We start from the raw sequence: 7633 nt of genomic DNA on the forward strand, positions 1-7633 counted from the left end.
CTCTGGGGGCATAGGCCGTTGGGGCAGTCGGTGTTTGAATCCTGGTTCCACCCCTTAGTAGCTGCTTCAGTTGGGCAAATGATCTATTCTCTCTGAGCTTCAGTGTCTCCATCCACAAAATGAGAATATTTCTTTTTATTTTTTAATTTTTTAAATAAACATATAATGTATTATTAGCCCCAGGAGTACAGGTCTGTGAATCGCCAGGTTTACACACTTCACAGCACTCCCCATAGCACGTACCCTCCCCAGTGTCCATAACCCCACCCCCCTCTTCTGACCCCCCCTCCCCCCAGCAACCCTCAGTTTGTTTTGTGACATTAAAAGTCTCTTATGGTTCATCTCCCTCCCAATCCCATCTTGTTTCATTTATTCTTTTCCTATCTCCCAAACCCCCCATGTTGCATCTCCACTTCCTCATATCAGGGAGATCATATGATAGTTGTCTTTCTCCAATTGACTTATTAAAATGAAAATATTCTTAAGGTTGTTCTCGAGTGAGGATTTCTTAATACAGGCAGAGTACTGACTGGGGTGGGTGGGGCAGGCTTGTGGTCAGTCCATGGTCATTATTAGCTTGGGTTTTAACTAAGAAATTTGATGGGATATGCTACCCCTTGTCTTTAAGACCTAGTCAACTCTCTCATCAGTCCCTCTAATAGTGATTTCATCCTTCACCAGTCTCTTCAAGCTCCTAAAACCACTCACCTTCAGGGACAATCCCAACTGCTTGCTGTCAAGAAATGAGGACTTTCTTAACTTTGTCCCTTTCAAAACAAATTCACCTGCATTCATACAAGATGACAGTTGTTTGGTTCTATTTTGAGTCACATAGTATAAGACTAAAATCTAAATATATCTATGTCAATCTCTTTCCAATTATTAAGCAGTTCATATATATGTAGATGTATTGAGGGATGTAAGAAACATTTTAAAAAGATAATTATGCCTACCACAGAGAAGCCACAATCTGGTTAGGAATATAAGAAATAGATACTGGGAAAAGTTGTGAACAATGACACATGATACTAGTATGTAACTGGTAGTCATAAGTGTCAAATTTCAGTGCTGAGGATAATACCGTATTACAAAAATGTCCCCAGTTTTTTAAAAATGCCAATTACTTATGACTGGTACATCCTCTGTAAGGCACTGCAAAACAATGCAGATTTTATAATAATAGTAACTTTTTAATGTAGAAAAAGCACTGGGGTGTTAGTTTTTTCTACTACGAACTAGCTGCTCTAACCTAGGAGCAACACTTAAACCTGTCTGCTATAGATTTTCACTTGTAAGGGGGAAAAAAAAGGTAGTCAGATGAGATAATCTCTGATCCCTTTCTGTAAAATACAGTGATTCTACTGGGAAATTTATGTTTGAAAATCAGTGAACACACTAGCCTCAATAATACATGTAATTTTCTCGTGTTAGGTAGTTTGGATTCTCGTCAGCGGAGAATAATTCAAAGTGGCTTACTAATATTGTGCAAGTTAAAAATACCAGTGCTATTTGAGCGAGAACACCATATGTGAGGAAACACAATAGGATAGAAATTGCTCATCCGAAATGTTATAGATGCAGAAAATTGTCAACACTTTTTTTCAAACCATAGGAAAATGTCAAAAATAATGAAGGTACAGTTGTATAACTTGAGAGGAAAGGAGAGTCCGGCTTCCTCTCAATTCTTTCTTCAGTCATGTGATACCCGTGAGGAGCTCAAGAGTATGACATCAAGCCAAATCTATCTCTACTTTTGTTTTTAAAGATAGTTCATTTGCCTCATTTATATGTATTGTATAGGTTAAATGAGAAAACAGAATTTATCCTGACACATATCACCCATTAAAACTTGGCTGTTTTCTACCTGTTTTTATAATTAGTAGACAGTTCATCAAGTACATGTATTATATTATCTGTTTTTGTCTTTATTTTATTACCTTAGACTAATACTTTTTTAAAGATTTTATTTATTTAAGGGCGAGAGGAGCAGAGGGAGAGGGAGTCCCAACGTGGGGCTCGATCGGGCAACCCTGAGATCATGACCTGAGCCAAAATCAAGAGTCAGCTGCTTAACACACTGAGCCACCCAAGTGCCCCTTAGACTAAGAATGCTTTCAACCCAAAATATACATTAATTTGAGGGCAATGAAAATGAGAAATGTTAGTGTTAGGTTTACCTTTGAAAATTAATAGGTTCAAATGAATTACAGATAGGAAAGAGGCCCTGAGTTTTCCTCTGGTCTAAGTTTACATTGTACTTTAAAGAGAGATAGAGGGGCACCTGGGTGGCTCAGTGGGTTAAGCCTCTGCCTTCAGCTCAGGTCATGGTCTCAGGGTCCTGGGATGGAGCCCCGCGTCGGGTTCTCTCTGCTCAGCAGGGAGACTGCTTCCCCCTCTCTATCTCTGCCTGCCTCTCTACTTGTGATCTCTGTCAAATAAATAAATCTTTAAAAAAAAATAAAGAGAGATAGATGATCAAACAAGGAGGTGTTACATCAATTAAAAGGTAAAAGTCTCTAGTATAAATCATGTAGATCATTCTAAACAAATATATGCATGAATATGTTTATATTCATATAACGTATACATAAAATTCTTAAGTTTTATGAGCTCTCTTGAAATAACTAAAGCAATTACAGGCAGCCTGGTTACTCCGAAATCATGGTCAGAAATCATGAGTTTGGCAATTTACCCCATTGAAGGAAGAAACCTGTATTTTATGAGTTCGGAGCATTCTAGTCACCACTGTAATCCATGACTCAAGGTTTATTTTCAAATAATCTTCTATGGTACCTTACATAGAAGCTGTATAAGCGAAGGATGAATGAAGGTGGTCCTAGGCAGCTGTTAGTAAAGGGCCGTGTTGGTACTATCGTGATGTCCTCAATTGAGTGGTCATGTAGTAAAGATTTATTGAATGAACAGCTATGGACATATTGCTTCTTCAGAAAGGAATGCAAAATGAAACATGGTTGAGGTGGTTACCATTCTCAAAAAGTTAGGAATCCCTAGTCTAAGCTAATTTTGATGGTTTTCTGTCTTTTAGCATATTTTTGGGGCTGTTTTCCTTGTTTGCTATGAAGAATTCCAGAGATGTAGTAATGACTTGCAAGGAAGGGGATCACATCTTAGTATTTGATTATTGAGCAATCCAACATATATTCCATACCTTGTAAGTTCTGGCCTCTCCTCACTGGACCGTAAGATTTATGGTTGATTCATTTAAGGTTCTCCGCACCCAGGAACGTACCTTGCAAACAACAGGTCTTATCAATGAAATTATCAATGAAATTAACTTAGAAAAAATACCCAGAAAACACAAAATATACTACTTTGAGCTTTTCAGTGTTTTTAATGGACATAGATAGTAATTGTTTAACAACTTCCTTAGAGAATCTCCACATTTTAAAAATGGCAATTAAAACTACCTTCTAAACTAAGCAACTTAAGTTTTTCAATTCCTGCGAAATAAAATCTACCTTTGATCCCTTTGATGATACAACTATTCTCTGTACTTGCCCTAGGAGAGGAGAACTCATGTTTACTGAAATTCAGAGTCAGAGCTGAGCTTAAGCCCTAGCTGCATTTTTAAAGCTCTCTGACTCTGCGTAAGTTATTTAAATTCTTTGAGCTTTAGATTTGGACTATGTCTCTTATTAATCTTTAAAAAATAAATGAATGGTACTCACGTACCAGCAGCACATATACTAAAAAATAAATGAATAAGATCCCAAAAGAATATGGATGAAAGAACTTACCTTGTAGGATTATTGGATCAAATAAGGCAAGTGTTAAGCACCTTGCATAAAGTGGGCACCCAAAAAGTATCGTTTCCCGCAGCCCTGCCCTAGACTTACTCCTTGGTGGAAGCTCACCCAGCTGGAAAGTGAAACAGCGAGGATTTGTTTTTAGATCAGTCTTTTTTACACTCACCGCCTCTGCCTAATGTTTCTCTACCTCTTGTTTAAATCATGCCAATAAAAATGGAACATAAAATTCAAAATAGGGTCTTCCTAGTGTCACCTTGGTGTGAGAATGGGTAAAAATAACTAGAAAGACTAAACCCAGCAGATGTTGCAGGAGTGAACGCCTTCAAAACAGGAAGGCTCCAATAGGGGAGGAGAACATAACAACCTTCAGAGATGGAGGCAGGGGTGTAAAAAGTGAATGTTTGCACCGTCTACTTGTAAACTGTCACCATACACAGTGCATCGTCACCAACGATGCTCTGATGCTTGAGCTGATGTCGAGGGCCACTGTTGGTAAAACAGAAACAGTAGCAATCCAAAAATAAGCTCATAATCGCTGGTCGCCGCAGCTCCTGGTGCCACACTGTCAGCCTTTAGGGATGAGCTGCTGAGTGATGATAATTTTTTTTTCCTTTTTTTTAAGATTTTTATTTGATGGAGAGAGACACAGCAAGAGAGGGAACACAAGCAGGGGGAGTGGGAGAGGGAGAAGCAGTCTTCCTGCTGAGCAGGGAGCCTGATGAGGCGCTCCATCCCAGGACCCTGAGATCCCAACCAGAGCCACCCAGGTGCCCCCTGATGATCATTATTTTTATATGGATGGGTAGACCTATGATAAATTTAAAAATGCTTTTCTTCTTTAGTACATGTAAAGAGTTAGGAGAGAAGCTCCCACTTAAAAATGAGGGTTTTGACCTAGAAGTTAGAATATACCTTAAAAAAAAAATCACAGGTAAGATTTTTAAATAGAAAAGTACAACACTTTTAATAAGGGGAAGTTTACTTCAACTACCTCCTAGGCCCATCTTTTCAGTCTGACACAGCAAATCAACATTTCACAAGTCATTTCCTTTATCATTCTAACCTATCCCCATTTCCCTTATGTAATTATATGATGGTATTATATGCTCCAAGTTACAGTTAAATATTTTGGTGTTTATAAGCTTTTTAAGAGTTTGGAAACTTAGCCATGCTTTTTTTTTTTTTTTTTTTTTAATCATTAGGGTAAGCTGGGAGCAAACTTCTTGATTTAAATTTCCTTATTTATTTATTTATTTTTGCTTTCTCTGCCAACATTGCTTTAAGGCATTAATAATGGGTTGTAAGATTCAGAAAAAGAAATCTTTTTTTTTTTCCCAAAGATTTTATTTATTTATTTGACACAGAGAGAGATCACAAGTAGGCAGAGAGGTAGGCAGGCAGATGGGGGGGGGGAAGCAGACTCCCCGTTGAGCAGAGAACCGGATGCAGGCCTTGATCCCAGGACCCTGGGATCTTGAGTCAGAGGCTTAACCCACTGAGCCACCTAGGCGCCCCAGAAAAAGAAATCTTAAAGGATTTTCCCATATTGTAAGAGAAGGGAGACAGCATTAGAAAGAAAGCTTCTGTTTTTGCAGTGTTTTGCCATGTAGAGAATGGAGTGGGGAATGCCGTAGTCCGTCCTTTCTCAATGCTAGTCAGTATCATGGGGACTGCGTGGGAGCTATGCAGGCTGTAAGGAGCTGCCACCATGAACAGAGGCCTGAGCGCCCCAACAGAAACCCAGAGGGCAAGTCTGACCTCTCAGAGCTTCTGTGCTTTTGTCCATACATCGGGAACCAACACCTACCCTATTGGCTGCAGCGATCCTAAGGGAGCTGTTGCACACCCAAGATCTTTGTTAAAGCACCCTTTATTACACGCGTTGGTTGGGCCATTCTAGGGTCCTCCCTCCCTCTTGGGGTGAGTTGCAAGGGAAAAAGCAATTGCCCACAGGTTAAGTACAGTTTTCGTCAGTGTCCACTTTGGCCATAAACTCTTCTGCAAAATTTGTATTTCCTTTTGCTTTTTGTTTATATTTTAGCTTCTGCTCCCTTGTTGAGCCTGCTGTAAATCCTCATTTTAAGCTATATTTCATCTGTGTTAAGACTGTTAGACTGAGAAGCCCACCTATAAGATAATCTGCTCCAAACTCTCTGTCTGTAGATGGGCCTGAATAGAGTAGAAGATGGGACCAAGTAATTAACTTCTTAGGCTTTTGCTTTGAGTGGAATATAGTTTGATTAGCTTGGATGAGAACAAAAAACCTCACTAATGGGAAAATACAGTGACTTTAATTATGTTATTTCCTTAATGAATGTTTGAGGTTACATAAAATAAAATCTAAGAAGCCATATAATTTCATCTTGGCTATGCTTCATGAGTTTCTATCCCAAAGTTAGTATTTTCTTTCTATCCTTTCCTATTTGTATTTGTAAGAGTTGGGGTTTTTTCCTTAGAATTACTACTCTTTAAATTTTTTTACCTTATCTAAAAAAAAATGTTTATACTTCTTAACAGATCCATTATGGGTTTTGTTGCTGTTGTTGTTGTCATTGTTTAGAGAGGAAGGGGGTGGGGGCAGGGAGAAGGGCAGAGGAAGAAGGAAAGAGAGACTCTGAAGCAGGCTCCAAGCCCAGCCCCACGCAGACTCTGTCTCACAACCCTGAGATCATGACCTGAACTGAAAACCAGAGTCAGAGAGTCAGATACAACCTTCTGAGCCACCCAGGCACCCCACCCATTAGGATCTTTTATTCTGAACTGAATATGGATAGAACTGAAATTCTACTTGTTTTTAATATCCTTTTTGCTTTTCATTCAGTTTTGCAGGAATATAGCAGAATAGTCAGAAACCGTGCCCTAAAGTTGGAACCACTCCTTGATGACATGACTTTGAGCAAGTTTTACCTTTCTGAACCTTCATTTCCTCATCAAAAAGTGGTAATAATGATTCTCTGTCTTACTCCTAGTGTTCTTATGAGGCTGATATAAGATGGTCCGTGTGTACTACGTGACACATGGTAGGTGCTCAGCCACTTATCTGTCAGCATTACCATTAAAAAATAAATGTCTTAAGAGTTGAGACTGTCTCATACTCCTCTCTTCGCATCCAGCCTCAGGCACAGTGCTTGGGATCTGGCAGATTCTTGTTAGATATTACCTGAATAAATGACAAAAGTACCCAGTAAGTCTTACATAGTCCTCATTATTGGTTTGCCAGCCCACCGGTTTATCCCTGCTTCTGGAATTTTTCACAGAGAGTTATGGGTACCAGAGCTTGGACTCCTGGAGTGTCCTGAAACCTTGGTATTTATGCAAGAAAAGCTACATTTTTAAAAATCAGACTGCATATTTTGGGGGCATATTTTTCAGCCCTCTTTTGGCTTTGGACTTGGCACTCTTATGAAGCATGGCTCTTCACACTGGCCCTACTGATCTCACAGCTCCACAGTTTGGATCCTCTAGTCCAAACAGTATTTTACCATAAACCATCCTCATTTCTGCATTACTCTGTTTACATATCTAGTTACCTTACCTAGACTCTGTTCCCTCCTGTTTGGAAAAGGGGACTTTGACTTTTGTTCATGGTTTAAAAGGAAACTGTTGCTGCACTTCCAGTATCCCTCTCTGCACCCACTTTCATTCCACCAGAGAACAAACTTGCTGCACAGACTTTCAGGAATGGATGCTGACTAGGGCCATTTTACCAGCAGGGGGGATCACTGCATTAAAGGTCATTGCTCAGGGTTGGTGCACTTCCTGTCTCCAGGAACTGGACAAACCAGAAAGGGTCTTTCTCAGCTGGCCTGGCCATTTTAACGCTCCATTCTACCTGCAGCTGGATGGAGCTGATGAAGCAGTCA

The sequence above is a fragment of the Lutra lutra genome, chromosome 9, assembly GCF_902655055.1.
Source record: "Lutra lutra chromosome 9, mLutLut1.2, whole genome shotgun sequence".
Lineage (NCBI taxonomy): Eukaryota > Metazoa > Chordata > Mammalia > Carnivora > Mustelidae > Lutra > Lutra lutra.